Source organism: Suricata suricatta, chromosome 5, assembly GCF_006229205.1.
Source record: "Suricata suricatta isolate VVHF042 chromosome 5, meerkat_22Aug2017_6uvM2_HiC, whole genome shotgun sequence".
In the NCBI taxonomy this organism is placed as follows: Eukaryota; Metazoa; Chordata; class Mammalia; order Carnivora; family Herpestidae; genus Suricata; species Suricata suricatta.
In genome coordinates this window covers 109,057,763-109,085,142 of record NC_043704.1, presented here as the reverse complement: position 1 = coordinate 109,085,142, position 27,380 = coordinate 109,057,763, and the positions used below count along the sequence as shown (strand labels likewise).

At 37.3% G+C, this 27,380-nt stretch overlaps 2 long non-coding RNA genes across 2 annotated transcripts in view; one reads left to right on the top strand and one right to left on the bottom strand.

Moving 5' to 3' along the window:
- LOC115292112 overlaps window positions 1-27,380 on the bottom strand; it is a 59,135-nt gene that overhangs the window by 25,356 nt on the left and 6,399 nt on the right. The window lies entirely within an intron of this gene.
- The window catches only part of LOC115292113, a 30,985-nt gene continuing 3,782 nt past the window's right edge, over window positions 178-27,380 (top strand). Inside the window, exons 1-2 of the long non-coding RNA XR_003908812.1 lie at window positions 178-255; window positions 26,094-26,213. This is a non-coding gene — a long non-coding RNA (uncharacterized LOC115292113). The remainder of the gene's footprint in view (window positions 256-26,093; window positions 26,214-27,380) is intronic.

The following is a 27,380-nucleotide window of genomic DNA, read 5'->3' as shown; positions in this document are numbered from 1 at the left end:
CTATAAAAGAAAAAAAATTAAAACAAAATAGTTTGAAAACTTAAAAAAATTAAATTAAATTAAATGAGGCCCTAATCCAATCTGACTGGAGTACTTAAAGAAAGAGGAAATTCGGACACCCAGAGAGACATGAGGGGCATACTTGCACACAGAGGAAAGGCGTGCGAGGACACAGTGGGAAGTGGCCATCCACAAGCCAAAGAGGGAGGCCTAAGAAACCAAACCTGCTGACATCCATCTTCAACTTCCAGAATGGTGAGAAAATAAATTTCTGTTGTTTAAGTCACTCAGTTTATAGCATTTGTTATGGCAGCCCTAGCAAAGTAATACAAACTGTAAATACAGTTATCCATGTATAGGACATCAATTTAATTCAATGTTTTAAAAATAAAATACTACATTATCAAATAATCCCAAAGTAGACATTAACATGAATTCTCCTGAACAAAAAAGAATCTTACCTGAGTGGCAAAATAGCAAATGGGATACATTTTAAGGAGCTCATGTAAAGTTTATGTAGGTAGAAGTGAAATGAAATTTTTAAATGAAATTTAACATGTCAGCTTTTATTCACTTATGGCATATGTATTTATGAGGAATCTATTGTGTATTCTGTGCTGAGCCTAGGTGATAAATAAACTTTTCATAGTCCCTGCTCTCAAAGAGCTCAGAGGCAAACAGTAAATCATGCATTTTTGTAAAACTATCCCACACTGCTCAAAAAGGTGGTGAGTTATGAGGTTTCTTATTTCCCAGAGGCATAGGGGAAGGAACCTTATAAGTCTACTAGACTTTATTATGAAGACATTGATGCTGTGAACCAGTCTGGTCCACAAATGTCAACAGAATTCTAATAATATTAATTTTGGTATTAGGAATAGAATAGCATATTCTTGTAAAAAGCTATGAAATTTGTGCATTTTGTAGGTGCCTCTATTGGCTCTACCTCCAAGTCGTTTTTTAAAATACACTCAGTTCACTCCCTGTCTACTCCCACCACCCTGTCCAAAGCCCTATTGCCTTTTTCCTGGACAACCTTGCCCTTCTACGATCCATCCTTCACAGTACAGTGGGGTCATCTTTTTAAGTCCTAAATCTGATCGTATCATTCCTATATTTAAACTATAGCAAAGGTTTCCTATTTTCAGTTAGAAAAAAATTTCAGAGCCTTTACCTCTGCCTGTCAAGCCCCCTGTGATCTTGCTCCTGCCTACCTCTCAGACCTCATTTTCCAATCACTATCTTCCATGCTCACTTCTTTCTCTTTGTAAGCAAGACCAGTCCTCTTCCTTCACTGTAAGGCTTTATCATTAGAAGTTCTCCCTCTGCCTGGAACGCTCTTTCCCCCAGATGCTTTGCTTGCCTGCCTGACATCTTCTCTGCATTTCGGGTTAAATGTAATCTCCTGAGATGAACGTCTTCTGAGAACACAATCTAAAGTTATTTTATTGTTATCACAGCACTTCTCCTTAACTAGTATTTCCTTATTTGTGTTTTGTTTTGTTTCTGTTGAAGAGTTTATTTGGTTGGGTTTTCTTTTGTCCCTTTTCTGCCATTCTCAGCCTGTCTAGACTGCGTGTTCCCTGAGAGCCGTGACCTAGTGACCTAGCCTGTCGTGTTCATGGCTATATTCCAGGTACCAAAGTGCCTACCTCACAGTAGGCACTCAGTCAACATCTTTTAGTTAGGGTATTGATGTAGACACAAAGATATGGCAATCTGTTCTGGAACGGTAAAGACTTCAGTGGCAGAGAGGACACTTTGTGTATTTAAAGTATGCTTAGTGTAAATATGGACTCTGGACACCATTCACACAATAGCAGTGTATTAGGCTTAAGAGGGGCACTTCTTAACAGCAGTAGTTTTAAGACAAAAAAAAACAATGACTAATAAATAAAGCAATGACTACTTCTACTCAAAAGAGAGTCCAAGTACACAGATTCAAGCGGTTAGTTTCTTGGAGATATAGCCCTTGCGATCAACTGTGCTGCTGTTAAGGGTAAACACCAGAATGATTTAGGTGCTGGATTCTTGTTTAGAGGGAAATGCTTACTAATAAACTATAAAAGAAAAAAAGAAATAAACAAAAAAAAGAAAGAAAGAAAGAAATGCTTACTATACACAGACCGGTGAGAGGCAAACTCGAATCCTAAATTCAGTTTCAGGAAAAATAAACATGAAGAGCAGCCTGTCCTTAGCTACTGGTGACAGTGATAATCTATTAAGGTTTCACTCCATTCATAAAACTGACTAGCTTGTCAAATTTCTGAGTCGATCTGAATCGGATTAAAGGTAAAGGCTTATGAAAACATTCACATTTCAGGTATTTAATGGATTTGCTACAGGAGACTTATGTATTAGAAATCTTAAAAAGACTTAGTTTAGGATCTGTAACTCTTGGGTTAACTTTGTTATAATGATTTAAGTCCAATCTTACATCTTGGAAGATATGACTTAGAACAAAATATTCAAAATGCACAGTTACCAGCAAGTTGGTTTTATTCTCGTATATTTTTAGATTTTAAAATTTTGACAATGAACATGGATGGCAGTACTCCATAAGAGAGATTATCGTCAAAGAAAATTAATTCATTTTGGTAATTCTTTACAAATTTTACCTCCATTGCTGAGAGACTATTTCATTACATCTAAACAAAAATGTGCATTAAAATTTTTTTTTCCACTTTCTATCTTCATCTCTGAGCCATGAGCCATAAAATCTGCCATTTTGATTTAGCATATATGTGCAGTCACCCTGACTCATCTCCTTCTCTTTATTGGATAATTTTTTTGATTTCGTATATTCCTGTACATTTACGTTGATTTTACAAACATTTTCTCAGAATCTACTTTTTTTAATGTTTATTTTATTTTTTTGAGAGAGAGTGAAAACGGGAGGGGCAGAGGGGGAGGGAGACAGAGGATCCTAAGTTGTCTCTGTGCTGACAGCGGAGAGCCCAGTGAGGGGCTGAAACCTACAAACCATGAGATCATGACCTGAGCCGAAATTAAGAATTAGAAACTTAACCCACTGAGCCACTCTAATACCCCAGAATCTACCTAAACATGGCATTATACTAAGTATTGATTTGCTCATTTATTAATTCATTCACAACTAATGAGACTTTTCCTTGTTCCAGGCACATTTCTGGATATTAGGGATAGATAAGATTTCACTCTGTCTCTAAGCCATGAGCCATCTAGAAAGAAATATTATCTTCTCACTCATTGGTTGTTTTTTTCTTTTATTTTTCATTCAATGGAAAATTTTAAGTTTTTTAGCATGACTTAGCATACACAAATTTATGATATTGAGGGAATTTTTTTGTTTAGATATTTGATTTTCTCTCACTGTCACAGACATCTGAATATAAAAATTCTAATGTTGCTACCTCTGCCGTTTATGGGTTGGTGCATGAAAATTTAGTTTTGTCCCTGAACTAAGAATAATACTTCCCTGTGACTAAAGGCAACTAAAGTGTATAAAGGTATCATGTTCTGATAGCTTACTGTAGTTTAACTATCCAGATCAAAACACATTTCCCTACAGGTGCTATATTGCATGCCTTAGTTTGACTCTTAGGCCAGTTTCAAAACCTACTTAACCCACAAGGTAATTCAAAAACATTAGTAACAGCACAGGCATGAGCCCTGGCTTCTAGAAGTCGGAAGTCATTTGGAACAGAAGGAAGATTAGAAGCAATTCCTGACTTTCCTAGCACAGAGACTCCCTTAGGTGATATTTGGAAATAAAAAGTAGTTTTTTAGAGCAGGGGTTCTCCAACTTTAATGAGCATAAAAGCACCTGAGGGTTTTGTTAAAACCCAGGCTCTGCTTTGGTAGGCCCAGGGTGGAGCCTGAGATTCAGCATTTCTAACAAGCTACTGGGTGAGGCCAGAGGGGGGTCCTCAGACCATACTTTGAGTGACAAGATCTTAGATTACCTTAATGAGTCATTGACATGTGCACTTAAATTCCTCTGCCCAGCCCTCCCCCTTTTATTGATTGTTCTCGCAATTTACTGTGACATCCTGCTGTCTCTCCTCTTAAAATATTTCCTACTCCAAAATTAACCAAAAAATCACCCATCTCTACAAATAAAGATTTCAGCTAGTGGATAGGAAAAAGCTACCTAATTTCAATCGCTTTATTTCATCTAACTCATGTCACATTAACCCTAAAAATGTGGGTGGGGGGGTGCCCTAACTAAATGGAGTCTCCAGGTGGGGTAATTTGGAATGTTGCATAAAATCAAAAAATAAAAAGGGATGCCTGGGTGGCTCAGTCCACTAAGGGTCCGACTTCAGCTCAGGTCATGATCTCCCAGTCCCTAAGTTCAAGCCCAGGATCAGGTTCTGAGCTGACAGCTCAGAGCCTGGCGCCTGTTTCAGATGCTGTGTCCCCTCTCTCTCTCTGCCCCTCCCCCGCTTGTGCTCTGTCTCTGTCTCAAAAAAAAAAAAACCAAAAAAAAAAAAAAAAAAAAAACCCAAAAAACTAAAAGCTCATGCAGTGTGCTAAGGGAGGGATATTTTTGAGACAAGTCCTGGCCTGGTGCCATGCGCGGCGGTATGCCTCAGGGCTCACTGCCCCAAAGCTATCCCTGTGTCTAACAGGAACTTCCCTTCTTCTACTGTTAGACTGACAAGGCCTTGGCAAGCAAGCTGAGTGCTTATTTATTATTAAGTTCTATTTTAAACAACTGGTGTTTATCAAACATCTACTTTGTACAAGTCACTGTGATAAAACTGTTATTCGTACATAAATAAGCTCTCAGGGGACTAATGGTTGAAGAGGGCTGGACTCATACCTAATTCTTGCCTTAGAGCAAACTAAATTCTGCATCTGTCCTGGTTAACTCTCCTATTTCCTAATATCCTTACACAGAGCTGGCGGTGAACTTGGGAAAGTCACTAGCTTTTGGAGGATTTGGACCTATAGAACCTTCCAATTCAAGCACAGGGGTTCTAATAATATTTCCATGTAACTGTTTTTGTGTCTCCTCCTCACTCCCTCTGGTCTTTCTAATGCCTCTGCCCTCACAGACCCAGGCTATAATGCTCTTCTCCTTGTCCTTTATTAGATTTGCTACTTCTTAACAAAATATGGCCTTACATTGTTCTGGATCAGTCTGATGTCAATATCTGTGAGATCAAGCTCCTTTGAAATTTCAAGTTCAAATTTATTTGGGGTCAAAAATTTAATAACCTGATGTGGTTTCCATATGTGTGTGTGTGTGTATGTGTGTAAATATACATATATATATTTGACCAGTATAGTATTAACTTACGAAGAAAAAAATGAGAATGGGGAGGAGGAAAAGGGAACCTAGACTAGATTCAGTATCTGTTTACCACACCCCACAGGACACACTGCCGTCTTCAGTGGGGACCTTCTATCTGCTCCATGCTGGCAAGGCCACCTGAAGGAGTTTGGGTTTCCCAGCCTCTGCACTAACTATATTCCATAATAAAAGGGGATAGACCATACATTAATTTGTTCACCCACTTCTCTGACCACACTCTGACAATGTCTCACTCTGGTCCCATTATATATGTCATATCTATAATTTTCCAGCATTTGATATCAGAATTTTATCTAGACAACGGTATTGAGATTCTTCAGAGGAACAGACCGGGATATGTACAATAAGATGTATACATACAGACAGGGTGGGCCATGAGGCTAAAGAACAAGAGAAGAGTCAGTTTATAGCTCAGGTGTGAAGACCATATGTGGGCAGAAGTCTCATTTGAGCAAGGAAGGTCAGTCTTTAGTATTTAGGGCTCCAACTGATGGAATGAGGCCTATCTATATTATGGAGGGCAATACACTCTACTTGAAGTCCACCAATTTAAATGTTAATTTCATTCAAAAACACCCTCACCGAAACATCTAGGATGTTTGACCACATATCTAGGTACCATGGTCCAACCAAATTGACACATAAAACTGACCATCACAATAGAAGCAAATGTCAAAAACAATCATATTCTATTAAAAATACTATGGAAAAATGTCCTTGTGCATAACAAATATCCTAATGTTTCTCAGGGCCGATCTGACCATAGTGACTTGAACATTTTGTCCAATTTGACTGATCTACCTAGATCCCACTATTTGTGCCCATATAATAAGGAATTATCAGCTTTATGAGTGGGAAGTGTGGGAGGTGGGGATGATGAAGAAAGATAGGTAATATTGTCATTTTGGGAAAGATTAATAGCTATTTCTTCCTTTCATTATATAATTGAAGGATTTTATTTCAGTTTCTTTCTGAAGAGTCTTTACTCTAGAATTACTAGACACATTGAAAAACTCTTTAAATTCACATTTCATGTAATAAACCATAAAGCAGAATTCTTAAACAGAAGCACTCATTCTCATTTTGCATATAGATTTCTGTATTGAACTCATAGCAATTTCTATCTAATTCCTTTCATGTGAAGAAATTTGTGAGACGTTTGTTCTGACTCTGGGTGGTCCCTTTGTTGTTCTGTATTCATTTTGCTTGTGATTTTGCCAATTAAAAAATATTTAATCTTTAAATTTGCATAAAGGGGGAGAAATTGCCAAGTGACATCAAAATGGAGATCAAAAATATAGACTCTTATTTTTCTTAAAACCAAGAATGAGAATTGACATTAAGCTCCAAATAAAATTATCATAGATTGTTCTTTTACATACTCTAGTGGGACTCTTTGAATAAGATAATTTAGATATAAGAAATCATTGCTTTGTATATGTGTCAGTTTATATGAAATAGTTTATCACAAAGCTGTAACATTCAGTTTTTAAGGATAGAAGATGTGATTAGACTGTAAACAGTGGAAGGCTATGTTTGTTATATTTGTAGTGGACTAAGACTTTGATCCATGATATAATTAGGAAGTTTGTGCCTCATATACCAGCTTAAAGAGAGATCATTACCCTATTCACAATGGTCCCTTTTTGTAGAGGTCTTATACCCTGTTTTGGAGTTCTAACAATGTTATATCTTTATTGATATAGTTTTGCTCAAAAAATTAATGTTTCTGTTTGACTTATTTATAGTAACTATAAGTTTTACACCATTTGATAAGAGGGGGTCACACATAGGATAGTGGAAATAGGGGAGAAGGCTTTAAAAATCCATCAAGAAATGAGCACAGCAGATGAAGATGTGAACACCAGAAAATGCCCTGCCTAGAAATAACAGTCTTTCTGCAGACCTCATTATATGATCCTCCGATTTAATTCTTGCGCTAGATCCTGCATGCATTATAGAAACCAGTGCTAATATGCATAGAAATGTGGGGGTTCTCCAGAAGTTTTATGATAACAAATGATGCCATGAAAATCTTTCACATATTCATTGCCAGGAAGAAATATATGGCTTCTTCTAAACTATTCTCTAGTAATAATATACTGAACAGGAATGACTTCTTTTCATGTCTGTTTTCCTTCTAGACTGTAAGCTTCTTGAGGGCAGTGGCTACATCTTATTCATCTTTGTTGACAGAGAAGCTAGATTTAGTACACTGCTTGCACAAAAGAAGTTCTCAGTAAGAATGGCTGAACAAGGGGCGGGATAGCTCTGTCTGTTAAGCATTCAACTATTACGGCTCAGGTCATGATCTCAGTTTGTGAGTTGGAGCCCCACATCAGGCTCTGTGCTGACAGCTCAGAGCCTGGAGTCTGCTTTGGATTCTGTGTCTCCCTCCCTCTCTGCCCCTCCCCCACCCTGGCGCTGTCTCTCTCTGTGTCTATCATAAATGAATAAACGTTAAAAAAAAAAAAGGAATGGCTCAACAAAGCACTGAATAAGACTCTAGCATAAGTAGTTAATGATAAATGACTGAATAATAAATGACTATAAGAAATAGTATGTAACCATCAGGCTCAGTTTTTCAGGTTAGTTTTCATTTGCAAACACATAACTGAGAAATTGTCTTCTTTTTCCCCCCTTTTCTTCTTTTTTTTATTTTGAAAAATAAAATTTGCTAATTTGACTTTAAAGGCAAAATACTCCTATCCTTCATACCATTCTACCAACTCTGTTTACTCCCATTAGGATAAAATTTGAAAACCTCAAGAAGTTGGGGTACCTGGGTGGCTCAGTCAGTTGAGCGTCCAGCTTCAGCTCAGGTCATGATCTCATGGTTTGTGGGTTCAAGCCCCGCGTCAGGCTCTGTGCTGACAGCTAGCTCAGAGCCTGGAGGCTGCTTCAGATTCTGTGTCTCCCTCTCTCTCTGACCCTCCCCTGCTCACACTATCTCTCTCTGTCTCTCAAAAATAAATTAAAAACATTAAAAATTTTTTTTAAAAATGAAAATTCAAGAAGCAATTTGAAAAAAAGTAACTGGCAATTTTCACAGCTCTAAACTGCATATAAGAGAGCATGGTAAGCACAGTTATCAATTAAACCTGGTAATAGAGACACAGAAATTATACATATTTTTAAATAATAATTACATTATATCTTCAAAGCATCCTTTCTTCCTCACATCTTGTAACTTCAATTTCTATCAAGTCCATTAAGTAAAATTATTCTTCTCATATTAAAGATGGGCAGGAAAAACTTTCCTTATTTTCTGATAGGCCAGATGTGTGCTGACTATTGTATAAACCAAAAATGGAAACATTAATGCACTATTGTACCTGCAATGATCAACAGTAAAATTTCAACACACTCCTCATAATAAGGTTTTGATTATATTAAAGTTCTCTTTTCTCAGTAAAACTACCACTCCTTGGATTCCATTGTACTTTATAGATTCTGTAGAATTAATGCTTTGTTTTTGCCTGCTTAGCTATCTCCTTTGAAATAAAGAAGCAATGAAACTCTTCATCCATGTATTATCAGGGATTTAAAAGTATAATTAATAGTAATAATAGTGATAATAACAGCTTACACTTGCAAAAGGTTTACCAGATGCTGGCACTGATTTAAGGGCTTTGCAGGTATCAGCCCACTTATTTCTCAACACATTCTATGAGATCAGTATTATTATCTCTCTATTATTTATGAGTTCTCTGAAGCATTGAGCAAATTAAGTAACCTGTCTGAAGTCACACCTACCTAGTGAGTGGCAAGAAATTTGATTACAAGAAATTTGTCTCCAAAGTCTGTGCTCTTAACCAGTAGGAAATAAAAGTTTTAAAATAAACCATATGCTTTAAATACAAGCATTATATAGGCAAGGATGTGTCTATTTGGTTTACTTTTCGATACACTGTCTTACACAGTGCCAGACACATAGTTTCACAAAATATTATAAAATGAACATCAAAGTAATACAGGTACATTGCAGAATATTCATAAAATGCAAAAAAGAAAAAAATTAACCTGTAATCCCAATATATTGTGTTTTGGTGTATGTCATTTCAGTATTTAATACATATATCCCTTTTTTGCATACATCCACACAAAATATCATTCATTATTTTTGTAAACTTTTTCATTTAGAATATTTCTGTATCAAAAAGTCATTTTTTAGAACAATAATTCCTCCCTTCTACAATATTAGGTATTCATCCATGATTAATTTTAATTTGTATTTTGTAAATAAAGTCCACCTTGATGGAAAAGTTGTGCTCTTTCTATTTGGGATTGTATCATGTTAAAATGTAAGGAATTCTCATGTTTCCCCATCTATAGCACAGAATTTTTTGTCTAAAATTCTAACGTTAGTAACATTTGATAAGCAGTCTGGTTCTTAGTAGACATAAGAATGGGTAAATTAGATGAATAAATATATACACGAGACCACATCCTGTCAACTGGTGAGGATGCGATACATTTTCATGTGTCTTTGTTTAGATGTCATAGAGAGGACTTATCTTCTGTTTTATTTTGATTCTTTGAATCATTTTATATTAATTATGTTGTTTTCAATCCACAAATTACACTGCTTTAGATCCTTCGAGATCTGAATTTAGAAATGCATGTCAAAAGTATGACAGCAAATTGATACTCAGCCTAACACCACCTAATTTCAAAGCCTGGCATTTCTATTCTAGAGCCAGGGGACTATTTTTGTTAACAAGAGGGATAAGAAGAAGCCAAAATTGATATGCTTTTTTTTGATTAAATGTTCAAACATTCAAGCTTCAGTACACTCAGGGATAATGGGTTTTCAGGTCTTTTTTAAATTTAATTAGTTGAAAATGGAAAAGTTAATTACATATAATTATAACTTTGCTTGAGTATAGGACTTCCATAATACAGTAGATAAAAAGTGGTTCTTTTACTAATAGGTATGCTGATTTAGTCTATGACATCCCAGGAGGGTTTTGTGGTAATGTTTTTAGATGATTTCAACTTGGCTCTATAGACTTGTCAGCCAAAGCATACAAGATATTTTTAACTTAAACAAATTTATTTTCTTTCTGATTTGAGTCTTATTCTGTGACTATCTCTTGATAACCCCAAATCCTTTAGACATCATGGCTTTTATCTTTTACAACCAACAATTTCATAGAAACCTACAAGGGACAATGGGATTATGGATAGACTTTCTTACTTCTGTGCATACGATCAAGAACAAATAAGAATCTCAAAATAAGATTAGTGTTGGGCATATAGAAAGTTTGCTCCATAAATATACAGGATATTTCAAAAAGTTGCTGAAAAAATTCATTAGTTAAGACAAATATTTTAAGGACAAAAGATATTTTCCAAACTCAAGCAATGCAATAAATCAGTACAGTCAATGGCTTTTTCCTTGGTCCTCACATTTACTAATCTTTGTTATATTTGACTTGATTATTATCTATTATTTTTCTTCCTTTTTTTTCCCCCTCCAATTCCCACATCACAGATTTTCAACAATATTGCACTTTTGGATTCTCTTACTTCCTGCCTCCTTCTTTCCTTCACTGGCTCCTCTCCCAAGTCCCTTTACTGTAGGTCATTCCAAGACAGTTTCCCTGTCTTCACTCTCTCTCATGATTTCTCCTAGACAGTCAGACAAACTCTGTCTTGGCATTATCTATGTGTTAGTTATTTCCAAATTTTTCTTTCTTTGATCAGGCCCCTATCATATAATTCAGTCCTTCACCACCTGGCTATTCAAGAATTACCTGAAGTTTCAGCCAGTCTCAAGTGACATATGTGCAATCTACAGGAAATCTGGAGGGAGTCTTCTAGAGGAAGTGAACAAACTTGGTGTTTTTGGAAGAATAGAAAATAGTTGTTTGTCTGAAGTGTGGTGAGAAGGAAGGATGGAAGGGCATAAGCTTGGAGCAGTGATACAGGGCCACATTATTTAACATCTACGGGGCTACATATTTTATGAAGTCCTTGGATTTTATTCAAAATCCGGTACCTCTGGAAGTTTGAGGTCACAGGAGCAGCAGGTTCTGTTGACACTTTTAAATAATCACTCCAATTGTTGAGTTAAATAAAAATAACAGGAAAAGCAAAGACAGGCGCAGGGAGAACAGCTAAGCTGTATGCTATTGTACACTTCCAGGTAAAAGATTAGGAATGAGTGCATAGTAAGAGTCAAGGCTAGTCCATTAATGCCTACTTAGATCATAATTTGGGGCATCTGGGTGGCTCAGTCAGTTGAGTGCCCAAGTCTTGATTTCAGCTCAAGGTCATGAGATGGAGCCTCTCATCTGGGCTCCCCACTGGGCATGGAGGCTGCTTAAGATTCTCTCTTTCCCTCCCCCTCTGCCCCTCCCCCACTTGTGTTCCTCTATGTATGTGCTCTCTCTCTCTCTTTTTCTCACAAACACACACACACACACACACACACACACACTATATATTTAAAAATAAAGAAGCACTATTCCCATAATAGTAATGAAATATGAAATAAAACAGAAAGCAATATTGCTTAATATGATTTCTTACTAAAAGCTGGCTTTATTAAAATATTTGGGGGTGCCTGGGTGGCTCAGTCAGCTGAGTGCCCAACTTTGGCTCAGGTCATGATCTCACGTTCGTGGGTTCAAGCCCTGTGTTGGGCTCTGTGCTGACAGCTCAGAGCCTGGAGCCTGATTCCGATTCTGTCTCCCTTTCTCTCTGCCCCTCCCCCTCTCATGCTCTGTCTCTCTCTGTATCAAAAATAAATAAAACATTTAAAAATAAGATAAAATAAAATAAAATATTTGGAATTAGGTAGAGATTTGTAAAATGGCTGTTGGGAACTTCTGAATATTTCAAGAGCTTAAGAAGGCAAAGGAAATATTCTTCGTCATAATTACTCTTACTTTAAAACTCATGACTTTCCACTGTAAGAGTGTGATGAACATTATCTTTGAGATTACAAAGAGAAGGGGAGAGTCCAAGAGTGAAAAAAATTGTAAGAGGTTTCTTTCTCAAGAAAGAGCTGGAATAAAGCTGAGAGAGGAATGCAATTAAAGAGGATGTTGTGTACATAGCAAACACCAGCTAAAGTGGAGTTAACTGAGTTATGAAAAGTGGGAGATAGGAAAGTGGAAGACCACTGTGCTGGCCCATTTAAGTGTGAAGAAAGAATCAGTGTGAAAGCAAAACAAAGCAAAGCATAACAAAACAAAACACAAAAACAACTTTTCAAATGATCAGATGATGAGCATCTCACAGTTTTGAGATGAGAGGCAGGGACCCAGGCAATAAAATATATAAATGGTAAGTTTAGAAGATAGGGTTGTTAATTTAGACAAACCTTACACATGAATTAATTATCAAGAGATTGCCCTGTCTTAGAGCTAATAAAGAGTAAAAGATCCTTCCTGAAGTTTAGGGGACAAAAATGATAAATGTGTTCACTTAAACTTATTTCAATGATGTCAAGAATCTCCCCCTCTAGAATATATGGAGATATTAAGTATATATATTCTGGCAAATGATAGTTTTCTGAGATCTATTGAGAAAACACTGTCATGCTTTAATTTGTGAGCAGTGTTTACTCATATGAAATAAGATATTAGGGGGTATATAATTCTCAGTTATGTGCTCTTATAGAAGTGGTCTCCTGTATTACCTGATTATATATTTCAAAATTTATACCTGCTTATATATGTGTGTATAAGCAGAAGGATCATGCCATTTTCTTTCTGGACAATGGTATCATAATTTCAACAAGCCTCTATTAATGATTTCACTGGAGGTGCACTTTAGGACTCTACATGTAAAACTGATCATGAAAATTGAACTCAAACCTATTGATATAAGGTTATACTGTATGAAATATCACATGTATGTTAAATGTCACTAATTCATACTCCCTTCAATCTAATTCATTATAAAACAGACAAAAACATAAGTGCATGCTGAAAAAAAATACATGCATTAGCATTTATAGGAGTAAGAAAGTCAATACGATTTTTAAAATAATACACCAAGAAAATCTCTTATATTTTTATCTTCCCTGGCCAGAGAAATTGTGTTAACAGCATGCTAGCAAGAACCATCCTAATTTTTGCAAACACAATTTTTGCTGCAGTGTAGGCAGGGCCTTAAATACATTTCTCACTACTGCATCTATTTTTAATTTCTAATTCAACATGGAATTCTTAATTCACTGTCTCTAAATTGCAGGCTATTTACAAAGGCTTAGGTGAAACAGTAAGCTTTTACTGGGTATTTTATTTTTAACTTTTCTCTTCCCTAGGAATAAGGCAAAATGGACCTCTTTTGGAAATGTGATAAGGATATATCTGGTGCATTTCTCTTCTGCAATATTCAAAATAGATTTCCTGCATCAGCAATGACAGTATTCTCTCAACCGAGCAAGTATCAGCCAAAGCACATTCTGAACATAAAGTGCACAGGGTTAATCACCCTTAATATATAAAGGTTAAGCTAAGTGAAGTGATTTCAAAACAACAACAACAAAATTCAAAATAGTGTTTAGATTTTTTGAAAAATGTTCATCTCTCTCTGTCTCTGCCAGTTTGTCTGGGAAGTTTGCATGTCTGGGTTTTAGATTTCTTGCTGTCATTAAAAAGAAATGCATGACTACTTGGTACTGTAAAGTGTGGTTCTACTTTTATTCATCATGACCTTGAACAACATGATCCTACCTATTTACAAGGTCCAAGTATCACCCATGGCACAAAAGTAAACTTTCTTTTATACCATACAAAATGTGCATTTTCATTTCTCCCCCATAAATAAGCATGGACTTTTAAGTCTCCAATGCTCTCCGTGTATCCTCAGAATAACAAGAAAGCAGAATCCTACAAGAAGATGTTATGGTAAATGTTTCTTCAGAAGCTTTATAGTGATCACCTCCAACTAATATAAGCCATGAAACAACATAAATACATTATTTATGAGGTTTTAATATTTACTGTATCTTAAAAAGTGGCCATGGAACCCCAATCTTTGGTGATTATAACAAGAATAGTTATTACCTTGGGGTGAAGGTGTCTAGTTGCTGACCGGAAAGGAGCTAAGGGAGCTTCTCATTATCTTCAGGGTGGTAGTTGCATAGGTGGAATCCTATGCACAATTCATCTAGGTAGACAGGTAGGGACAGGGCCTTTATAAATATACTTTGTATGTATACTTGCTTGGTGGGGAGAGCACCGTCATTGCCGATGCAGGAAATTTATTTTGAATATTGCAGAAGAAAAATGCACCAGCTCTATCCTTATCACATTTCCAAAAGAGGTCCATTTTATGTTACTCCCACGGATGAGAAAAGTTAAAAATAAAATATTCAGTAACAGCCTAGTGTTTCGCCTAAGCTTGTGTGTGTGTGTGTGTGTGTGTGTGTGTGTGTGTGTGCGCACACGCACGCGCCTATGTGTGCGTGTGCCATGATGTATGTAGGATGGTCAAAATGTAACAAAAAATCTTCAGGTTTTGATGAAAATCAGACACAATTGTATTACAGGAACTCAATCATCAGTTCTTACTTAATACAAATACATAATATTTGACGGAAAGTCTATGTTATGTTTGGATAGAAGTTTATTAACTGATAGTAACATAATATCTGTCAAAGTGAAATCAATTTTCTTTTTTTGTTCAGCTCCCATTTGGGGACAAATTAGACACTTATTCTGTACAATATCATAGCCTACATTTCTTAGCCTCTCCTATCCACCTTTTTGTTGTCCACGGCTCGCTCTTCAGCAACAGATAAGCTATTCTCTTTTCTCAGTAAGGGCAGTCATTTGCCCTTTCTTTCAAAAAGACAGAGTTGGAGCTGAACCACAGAGCAAAACCTTTAGGACTCTAATTCTGCTTTCTGAGCTAGGAGTATTAGGAGAATCTAGGTTGTGTGTATTTTTAAGCACAGTAAATCAAAAGGTTTAAGGCTTAGAAAGAGCCCAATGAGTTGTTTTATTTTTGCTTTTCTGGTTTTTTTTTTTTAATACTTAAAGTAAATTAGGCATCAGCTAGGACAAAAGTTATCACCTATGGAAATTCTTTTGAAAGGTCTGAGAGATGTTTCTGAGAGAAAGAAACATCATAGATCCCTTTTAAGTATCTCAAAAAAATCTCATAAACTCTTATTTTGATTCAGTGACCTTGGTTTTTTTTTTTTTCCATATGGACATGGGGAATTTACAGTTTCTAAAATGTGTTGAGCATATTTTATGAATTGAGTGATCTTTTACCCCCAAACAAAATGAATCCTGCCATGCCAATGTCAACGATCTTCCCTAAAATATTTTAGAATCTTGATCACGGAGACAATAAGGCCTTTTATAAAAGGAAGAGCAAAAAACAAAAATGTGAGATTTTTGTGAATTTTGATTTCTAGGTAGAGGATAATGCTCCAAAGTTTTACAAAGTGGAGGGAGGGGAGAGAGGCAAGCACTAAGAAAAACCTCATGTTACATTTTAATTATTGGCTATACCTTAACACATTTAATTTTGCCTCTAAAAATTCTGAGGAAGACGGTATTCCCTTAATCACTTCCATCAAGAAGAGTAAAAAAAGGTAATTTTTGCTTAGAAACCTCTGAATGAATTTAGTTACAGAAATTACTTTTAATTTCATCGCTGTTGTGGTCCTATTTGTTACAATTTCCATTGGTGATTTATAGTTGGGTAACTAGTCATCCTCAAGGCCACCTCAGGAAAAACTGGTAAGAATAAAATAAAGGCAAACAAACCTGAGGACATCCAGGTCTATAATGATTTATAACAGCTTAACACACACATACACACACACAGCTACATTTGAAATGAATACTTCAACCTGCCTTTTTAACTTCCTCAGCCCTAAAATTATGGCTTAAAAATAATCTCTGAAATCAGTTAAATGGTTGAAGTAAGCATGTTTTGATATTCTGTTCTATCTCTCTGTAGCCTCCAAAACTCAGCTGCTTAAAACAACAATAAAAAATTGTTATCTCTTATAGACTTAGGAATTCAGGAATGGCTTAACTGGATGGTTCTGGCTCAGTGTTTCTCATAAGGCTGTAACAAGATGTTGGCTGAGGCCGTGGGCATCTGAAGGCTTTCCTGGTCCTCCAGTATCTTTCTCAAAGATGGCTACTGGCAAATCAAGGGCTTATTATTGGTGGGAAGTCTTAGTTCCTCCCAAGATGGACCTCCACATAGAGTTGACGAAGTGTCCTCCTGACATGGCTACTGGCTTCCCTCCAAGAAAAGTGATCCAATAGGAAGCAATGACTTTCATGATCTAGTCTCAAAAGTTGAAGTCTATGATTTGCATAATAAGGTATTGATTTTAGAGGTCAGTGTTATTCACTATAGAAGCAGAATACAGAAGGTCATGAATAATAGAAGAACCATTCACAGAATCAACACAAAGGCTGGCTACCACAGTTCTCCTTGGTTCCCAATGATTCTTATCCCTCAAATAAGCAAAATACATTCACTCCTTCCCAAGGCCTCCAAAATTCTCATCCTAGTATAAGCTCAAAGTCCGGAATGTGATCTGGGAAGTCAAGCCCAGGAACTAATAGAGCCTCACAGGTGTAGACCCTTGGGTATAGCCCACTGCAAACACTTGCTCCATGGTCTGAAGGCCCAGCAACAAGCTATCTGCCCCCTCCTTCCCATGCCTAGCAAATAATGGTAGAACAGACAAAGGACACTCAGCTTGGAAAAGGGGAGAAACTGGAGGCACAAAAGAGGTCCTTGGTCCATTATAGTTCTGAAAAGAGGCTAATACTGGGACTGGAAATTTCCATCTACATTGAACACTTCATTATTTCTGCAATATCCTATTGATTACAGAGGTTAGACCTATTTGGTGTGGGATGCTGGCTCCTACCTCTGCAAATGGCAAAACATAGAAAATTGTTATGTTATGAAAGCTTCCCATTTTCAATTGTTTATGTTAAGATATTTATAGATTGTAACTAAGTAAACTAGTATTTCTTTTATACTACAGTATCTGGCAGTAGTTTTAGAATACCAAAAGGAAGGATAACCAGTGCTTAATTAATAGACTACATCCCTCGTTCTATATGTGTAATTTACCATACATGGGCTTGCTACTCCCCTAACTTTTTATCTATTGGCTGAATAGCATCTTGAGAAAAGTTGCTTTATAATGCTTATTAGCTACCAGAAAGAAAAAGTTCATAACTATAAGACAACATGACAAGTTGGTTAAGAGCTTTGGCTTTGGCAACAAAAACTTGGAATCACAACCCCAGTTACTAATGATGTATCTCCCTAATGGGGAAATTGAAAAGATGAAATGAGATAATGTATGTAAAGCACTTAGCACACTGTCTGGTCCAGAGTAAGCCCTGTACTTATTATTTTTATTATATAAAATTATGGATGGGCACCTGGGTGGCTCAGTTGGTTGAGCATCGAACTTCAGCTCAGGTCATGATCTCATGGTTCATGAGTTCGAGCCACACATCCAGCTCACTGCTGTCAGCCTGTCAGCCCAGATCTCCCTTTGAATCCTCCATCTCCCTCTCTCTGCCCCTCCCCTGCTTGCTCTCTCTCAAAACCAATAGATAAATATTAAAGTAAAATTTTAAAAATAATGGAAATTATCTGTGTATTTTATTACTCTTTGGGTCAAAGTTTTTCCATTTGCAAAATTAAGGGGGCTGGACTCTTTCTCAGCCTCCTTAAAGCCTCACCAGCCTACAGTTTTTCCAGCTGAGTTTCCTACCACAACTTTTTTTTCATAATAATCACTTGCATTTACACAGCACTTTTTTTTTTTACACAGCACTTTTAACTTCAAAATCTTTTCATATCTATTATCTCTCTTGGTTTTTACCGTCACTCTGTGAGGCAGTGGGCAGGGTAGGCAATATTATCCTCATTTGACTGATAAAGAAAATGAGAGGGGCACCTGGGTGGCTCACTGGGTTGAGCGTTCGACTTCAGCTCAGGTCATGATCTCACAGTTCATTGGTTCGAGCCCTGCATCAGGTTCTGTGCTGACAGCTAGCTCAGAGCCTGGGGCCTGTCTTCGGATTCTGTGTCTCCCTCTCTCTCTGACCCTCCCCTGCTCGCGCTGTCTATCTCTCTTTCAAGAATAAATAAAGCATTAAAAAGTGTTTTTAATAATAAAAAATAATAAAAGAAAATGAGATACTGAGAGGTTGTAACTTGCCTGAGTTGGATGCAAAGTCAAAACTACAGGAATCTATTTTTAAAGCTATCACCCTCAGGCTCTTTTCTCTAGGCAACATGGCCCATCTTAGTGTTTAATCTACTTTACATCAGTCCAGTAAACATGAAAAGCAGCTAAAGAATGGCCAGAAAAGACCATAGACTCTGAGTATAAATAATATGGGTCGTTCTAGTAAAAACCAATGGGAGACAGGATGTGTATTACATCTCATGTGCCCGCACCAAACTGAGAAGATCAATTTACTACGCACCTTGACTCCCTCAGGCACACCATGATGTTGTAATACGTATTGATAGGATGCTGTCACTTCCAAGCGCTGCAACTTTTAACCACAGGATGTGAGTAATTACTCAGTTCATCATTTTTCTTCCTTCGCTGTTGATTGTTTCCAGTTTCAACTAGGGTTTTTACATTAAAGGGATTAGCTTCTTGACTATTTTAATCAGTAGCCCTATTTGAAAATCAGTGACTAGAAAACATGTCCAGAGGAAATAAAGGGCGTGTAGTTGGTGAACCCAAATTGATAATTAAGGAGTGGTATAGGGTGAAGCCGGAAGTAGATTAAAAAAAGGAGCTGGAGGAGATGTTTTCAGCAGCCCGTCTTCAGTCATGCTCCTTCCCTGAAGTGGGACTCAGGCTAATTTACCAGGGCATTGAGCCAAAACGTTGGTCAAATACTGACTTTTCGTTGGCAAGACAATCTGGTCACACCCTGGTTCAGAGTAGCAAACCACCTGCATAATCCGTGAAGCCCCATTACTCCGTATTTAGTCAAGGAACTTACTACCTTTTTTATTTCCTGAACCAGAGTACCTTTTCCATTTTCAAAGTATTTATTTGGTATGGTCTTCAATCATTGAAATCCTGTCAATGAGACAGCTTTCTTTCAAATCTTAGAAATATGGTAAAGGAGATTCCAACGGAAATGTCCTGCTAGCTAGGAGACAGTGTGCTCAATTCCAAAAGAGAATCTAAAAAAAAAAGCCACACCAAGTCACATCAACCTTCTGAGTGTTCAGCTTCAGTCTTTGTGGAACTCTGAAGGCACACGTTTTTAAAAATTATAGTTATGTTATATATACTACATATGCTTATGTGATATATAAATATATTTCTTATATAGGTATGATATTTAGCATATCAATGTAACATTTATTACATAAATCTAATGTATAAATCACACATAGATATAATATTCATGTGTTTGTATAAAAACAATAAGATCACCAGCCAATAGCCTTCTTCCAAGGATCCTTTATCAAGAAGTGATATGTGGTTGAAAGATGGAAAGTTTTTTAACAAGTTATTAAAATGTCTTGGCTAACAATTTAGTTTAGGTCATAAACTTCCTTTAAAACATTTATATAAAAAGTTAAATGCCTATTTGTAAGGAACTGTGGACTCCATTTTATTTTCCCAGTGGGAACTTTGGGTGGAAACAACTCTAACAAACTTGCCTTTTCTTAAAGTCTTAAAGTCTTCAGGCCCAACTGAAATAGTCAATTCATTTTGAAGGCCTCTAGATTTTTTTGTTTTCTGAAGAAAAGTTTGGACTCTTCTGATACATGCAAAAATGTTGTTTTGTTAAAAAAGCACTGGGAATGGTGAGGTCTGCTCTCCTCTTGTGAGTCCATGCTTTCACAACCTTCTTATGACCTAGCTCTCTATTACTACCTTCAGTGGGAGTATGCTGTAAATGGAGGCTCAGCATATTCTACCTCTTTGACACGGAACAGCTATGTACCTCAATGCAATGTTTATAACTAGATATTACATTATTATATTACTAAATTATTAAATTTTTTGGAGGCGTCCCCCAAACCTCAATTACAAGGAAGTTACAGGAAGCCAAGTTTCCAGTTCGGCACCTGGGTTCTTTGCCTTGCCTGTTGGCTTCTTGAGGTTGTGACTCACATTACTTTGACTTCCTTGTTAGCAGTTAGCAGTTCCCATTGCACAGTCCTAGGGACCACCAAACTGCAGCTTCATAAATGGCTTGCAAGATTCAGTTGGTTCCCTGGACTGATGAGAGAGGGAGCTGAGAGAGACCTCTAGGCCCAAACTGCAGTCCAGAAATAGAGAAAGCCTCAGGGCTGGACCAGCCTGTATTTGTCCTGTGACATCACTGTTGAATTTTACGAGACATAAAACTGTAACATAGTTTAAAAGGATCATACGCTTTTATTTCGTTTTACCCGAGCTCTGGTTTTCTGTGATTGCAGGCAGCACTGAAAAGTTCTCTTTACTATTTTTTCTGTCTCATATATAATTTCCTGGGATTGCATGATATCAAAGTCATTTGTATGATTACAATGTAACAAAGTTATTGAAATGTACTAGAAAGACTATTTTATGATAACTTTTGTTTCTTTTTTACATTTGAGATACAAGTTATAAAATATAAATTATTTTCTTTTGACTCAGTTTTTATGAGCATCTCAAATATTTTTCAGAATTATTTTTTTCCCAAAAGAGAACAGCAACGAAGACAGTTTAAATGACAAGTATCTGTTTCTCACAATTGTGGCATATGGCCTTCTCTAGAGGCTATGAAATTTGGGAGAATTATTCTCTCAAACTCTTTCACCTCCTTACACATAAATGACTGCCTAGACCACGTATGGCTGAATGTTTTCCATTTCCTGGGCATGTCAGCATATCATTCAGAAATGAATTTCCCTTTCAGCCAGTCAGCAAATGTGTAAGGAGTATCGACACATAAACTATTTCCTAGGAAGTAAATGGCTAGAACATTTTTCTCTTGACATTTTCTTAAAAATGCTACAGGTGTGTACTGGCCAACAAAAAGAATGAAATTGGGGCAATTTTATGAGACACAAGCAGAAGAGGTCTAAAATATTGTCCTTGCTAATAAAAAGCATGTCTGGCAATGAACAAAACATGTCAGCAGGCGGGAATGTAACATTGCATTGATTTTACCACATTGAATAAATTAAAACAAAGGATGGCTAAGCAGAAAGACCTTGAGTAATTTCCACTCTCTTTCTGTTTAGGTTTGGTCTGCTGGGATTTGGAGTAAATGTAAATCTGTACTTTGATTTTTTTAAGTGTATTTGTTTATTTTGAGAGAGACAGAGAGTGTGAGCAGGGGAGGGTCAGAGAGAGAGAGACAGAGAGAGAGAGAGAATCCATAGCAGCCTCCCAGCTGGTCAGTACACAGAGTACAACAGAGACTGACTAGAACTCATAAGCCAGTGAGACCATGACCTGAGTCACAATCAAGAGTTGGGCGCTTAACCAACTGAGCCACCCAGGTGTCTGTGTATTTTAAACTGTTTTTTGAGGCCTCCTGTTGGAGGCTTCTTATTTTATTGCTTTGTTTTATTTTGTTGTTAGGAGGTTTTGTTTTTTGGGGGGGGGGCATTAGACATATGCTTAAAGTGTATTTCTTCATTAACTCCATAAATGAAATAATTACAGAAAACTGGTCAGAAGAAATTTTAGAAAAGAAAATATTGAATGAAGTCACAATCCTATAAAAGACACTACTTTCAAAATTCCCTTAAAACTGACATCTGGTAACCATTGCATTTTAAAATATTGAAATAAAGCCCATCCTTACATGTTTCCAGATGCTTTTCTTTATATTCCTTTTAATGGGCAACACCAACCTACCAACTGCTGTACCATACGTGTTTTGAAACATATTTAGTGTCTTTAGCAATATTATTCTACATGGGGAAAAGGTGCATTTAGAGAACTGCATTTTTAACACTACTTTAATTACTTTTGTACTTTTTGCCCCCTTGTAAGATTAAAAGACATGATATTTCATAGAGTCTACTTCCCCTTCTACTGCCCAAATCCTCCGCTGGAGGATTTCTACCTGTTGCATTTAAGATAGGAAGGCTAATAGGACAATGGAGCACTCAGGTCGGTGGGGCCATTACGGGTCCAGGAAATAGACTTATCACAGTTATGCCACATTTTTGAAGATTGCTTCATGAAGTAAGAAGCAGGCTCAGACAAGTCTGCTCATGAAGCCACTCAGACTCAGAAGAGCCATATCTACTAGGAAAGTAACTTATTAGTTTGAAATAAGGGGCTAAAATGTCGAGTGTGCAATAAAGAAAAAAATCTCCGAACACAGCTTGGTAGACTGCCTCTCTCTTTTCTGCTTCTGAATATCAGGGATCCTTAGGGACCATCAATCCTTCTTAGAAATTGCCTGGGACATGGTATCAGATTATGGGTCTCAGACTGTTTTTCCAAGATTCTAAAGTGTATACTTCTCCTCTGTTATTGATGTCATTACTACCAGTCATTGCTCTGTCCGAGGACTGTTGCAACTGGTTAGGATTCTGTCACATAGCTCTTTTTACATTGATTTTATTCTTGTTTATTTTTATTGTGATTTAGCCTTTTTTATGGCAAAGCCCCTGGTATTAAATGAAAAGTGTGGTGGATTTTTACATAGTTATATACACATGTGACTATCACCCAGATCAAGATATGGGACACATCCAGCACTCAGAAAATTTCCTCAATCCTCTCTCAGGCCATCCCATCCCCAAAAGTGAACCTCTATCCTGAACTCTATTCCCATAGTTGAGATGATCATCTTTAGTTGGTTTGTCTTGAAACTAACTCATCTAGGGGTACCTGGGTGGCTCAGTCCGTTAAGCAACCGGCTTCGGCTCAGGTCATGATCTCAAGGTTGGTGGGTTCGAGCCCTGCATCAGGCTCTGTGCTGACAGTTAGCTCAGAGCCTGGAACCTGCTTTGGATTCTGTACCTCCCTCTCTCTAATCCCCCCCTTCTTGCACTGTCTCTCTCTGTCTCTCAAGAATAAATAAAAAAAAAAACCACATAAAAAAAACTTTAAAAAATCAACTCATCTAGACAAGTGTTTTCATCTCATTTACAGCCCAATTTTATTGTAGAATAAATTAATTTTGAGAAATTTTCCTGTAAAAGATAACCCTGGCCAGATTATGTGGATTCTAAGTAAAAAAATGAATATGTTTAAAAAGTGCCTTTATAACTTTTTTTTTATGCTGTATCTCTCCCCGGTTTTAATGTCCAGTTACCTGCTTGCCCAGTCCCTTACCTTGTAGCTACAATAAAATCTCAGGAGTGAAGAATTAGGCCTGGTGGGTGAATCTAGAGAGAGATGAAAATCAAGTTGCTCTCAACCCCCCAAATGTGGGGGAGAAACCTGTTTAGGAAAGTAATTGGTGATAATAATGGATTACGGAGGCAGAGGAGTTGAAGATCTATTAGAGAGACAAATTAGTAAAAAGGGAATGATTGTGGGCAGAATTTAATGATTCAAGGATCCATAGGGCTCACCAGTCCCAATGACCCAATTGATGCATTGGTCAGTATCTGCTTAATAAATTTTTGTTGACTGCATCATAGGATTGCTTCAGTGCTGTAGTATTTTGTTGATTTAGCATCTTGCTCCTCTGAACTGTCTTCCATGTTTGTTATCTAAGCAAGCTTTGCCTTTCAATCTGGAACATACTATTTGGAAGTACTACCAGAAACTGTTCTCTGACTAACCTGCTAGCTGAAGCAGGACTGGTTAATACCGATTGGTCCACTATAGAAAAAGATATCCTAATAAGGAAACTTTAGGGCCCCTCTCTTGTAAGCTATTACAAAACTACAATGACCCATTTCAAAGCAATGCCTTAAGTGGTGTTCATATTGAATATATATGGATTAGAGCATTCTGGCAAACTGGGGCACCTGGGTGGTACAGCTGGTTAAGCGTCCAGCTCTTGATTTTGGCTCATGATCTCCAACAGCACAGAGACTGCTTGGGATTCCCTCTCCCTCTCTCTCTGTCCCTCCCTCAATCATACACACATGTGCGCTCTCTCATGCTCGCTCTCTCTTTCTCAAAATAAATAAATAAACATTAAAAAAGTATTTTAGCAGACTATAAGCATATTTGTATAAACAGTTAAGGGAAAATATTTTGTAAGTAAAAAAGCATGAAGTATTTGTTTGGTTTTCCCTTGTGCCGCTTCTTCTTTATGGTGGTAACATTTCTCCTACTACTTTTTCAGTAGACAATTTGCCCCTATTAAAACAAAATTAAAGCAGACTTGATTCTTTGGGATTGTTTTACACAGAACTCTCTAACTTCCAAATTTAGTCTTGGGATAGTCTAGAAATACTGCAATCAGTACTTTTGATGCCATAACATAGATGCAATATTTATGTCTGGATTTTTTAATAAGTCATGAGTATCCCATGCTAATTTTAATGAAGTAAGGGTTTGCAAGTAAATCAGTTTGATAGTTTCCTCTTTTTAAATTAGAGCTAGGTTCAATGAACATCTAAGTTAAACAGCTAGGTTGAATGTGGTCGAAAAACTAGGTTAAATCAACATCTTCAGGAACAACCTGGAAGGAAAGAAAGCATCACAAAAACTTAACATGACCATCCAGAGCCTGTACCTGTGTAGAAGGAGAAGAAATTATCCTATTTCTTTGAGCTGGTGATTAATGTTTACAAGCTCTGTTGAACTACTGCTCTTCCAGTGCTTGCCTCTGTAATTACTGCCCAGCCTGGAAATACCTGATGTTTATGAAAAGCATCCCCTCCCATTTGCCATGAGATGAATCTGACCGTAGTAATCTAACTTTCATCAATATCAGGAAGGGATTCTCTTGCATGACAACAGAACTATTGAAAGAGTGGTGAGATCTGATATATAAGTGGCAAGGGGATGGAGGTCAAAGTCATAGGCAAAAGAGAAAGTACAGAAGGTACTAAAGGAAAGAGAGGAAATGTAGATAAAGTTAACTCTTCTTAAGAGAAAAATCTTTAAAGGACACATTCCCTTAAAGGAATCGTCCCTTTCTCTAATCACTTCCTTTTAAGGGTTGGACACTTTTGGAAAGAATCTCAGAGGCCCTGAAATCTAACCCCAACAGCCAATGGGTGTGGGCACATGAGAAGACTAGGTCATAACAAGTAAGAGCAACTGGTAAAGGTCTTCCTTCTTTTCCTGAGCCAGTACATATTTTGGGGGCACTTCTAGGGCTCTCCTGAGATCCCCTGAAGCAATAGCTTTTCCTTCCAAAGTTCTACATTCAGGACCAAAATATGTCCCTCTTTCCTGTACTGAAGCAGGGGCAAGTGAGGGAAGGGACGGACGTTTGAGATAACCTTTTGATACCATGTCATTCATAACTTACAAGAATGTTGCCCCAAGGATACAGTGTACAAAGCTCATTAAAGGAAACTCTTGCAAAGAGCTCAGGTGAAACTGCCCTGCCCACTCCCTGTGACACACAGCACTGTGTGTAACAGGAACCCGGGATGGTTAGGGAAAGCATGACCAAGCATTAGCAAGGCGGAAGCCGGCAGGGAGGAAAACCCCAATGTGTTCTGTCAGGTCAGCAGTCAGTTTAGCTATAAACAAGTAAGATTGCAATGTTGTGAGGTAATCCTGGTCTGAGTCAGTCCTCTATCAGCACCTCGCAGACCATTTTCATGAATCTTCTGTTGAGCAAATAAAACAGTTTCACAATAAGGCAGTATTAAATGTTATGTCTCTGCTCATCTAATCCTCTACTGATCCTTTCCTTTGTTTACTTTCCTTCAGATGGATCCAGTCATACACAGAAATGACAGAAAAGAAAACAAGGGAAGAAACTGTATAGTCTTTCTCTGATCCCTCTACCTGAGACCACTTTCTCCAGGAACAATTACTTGAGACAATGAGGTAAGAGAGAATAAAGCACTTTAAAGCTGAAGCAACCTTCAAAATCACTGTATTCAGTTCACTATACTTCTAGATGAGAAACATCAAGGGCCCAAAGAGGAAGAGTGACTTGCCTAAATGACACAGGAAGTTAGTGGAAGATCCTGAATTAGAATTCCTGTCTTTTGATTCCTAACCTCAGTCTAAAAATTTTTAAAGGAGAAAGAGGCCTCAAAAATTATGGGACACAAGACTTCTCAAATTCTACTTATGTTTTGTTCTAAGAAAGTCTTGTCTTAGAGTGTCACGAGCTGATGTGGCATGGTCATTGCTTTTGAACTGAAGAGGAAGAGCCTGAGGTCCATCCTCGGTCCCAAAGCTTCTCCCTTTGGAGAGGCCATGGGAACACTGCTCCAAAACAATCTGAAAACCACTAGTGTTTCCTGATGCTTTTATTTTACTAACAGACAACTCTGATATCTAGTAAGGCAGAGTGATATGCTCATTCTCCAAGATATTCAAGTGGAAAAGTCAGAGCCCAGAGGGACAGCCCTTCTGGTTTTAAACAATTTAAGACTTCAGAATTAAAATTGAGTTTTGAATTTATCTCCTTGAGGCCGAAGAAAAAGGGGAAACATGATTCACACTGTCCACAAGGAGAAGAGGTACCAACCGTTCAAGGGGAAGTTACTGTGTACACGGTGGCCAGCATTCCCTTCCTCCCTAAAATCAAACCCAGACTTCTCAGGACTGTACACCTCACAAACCGTACACTTAGCTAAAGTGTGAACTTCTGAAGTGAGGGTACAGAAAATCACCCTTTCCCTGAGTGCACATGTATGTCTTTCTTATGCATTTTAGCTTATAAAATTCTAAGGCTATACAAATCAAGGATTTTCTCAGTTACCCATCCTTCAAAAATGGCTGACTAGATTGCTTTTATGAAACTTGAAGAGCATATTTAGGATGGTCTGGTTTCTATTATACGCATACATGAGATTCACTTTAGGGGTCCTAAGAATTATTCACATTTATAGCCAGTCACCTTGTTGCAGAGGCTATCAGTGGAGCTCCCCCCACTGCTTCCCCACTGAACACTAGAGACAGAACATGCTCTTTGCATTAAAATGCTATTATGCACAGACAAAACAACCCATGATTTTATGAACATGCAGCAAAGCTCAAGAG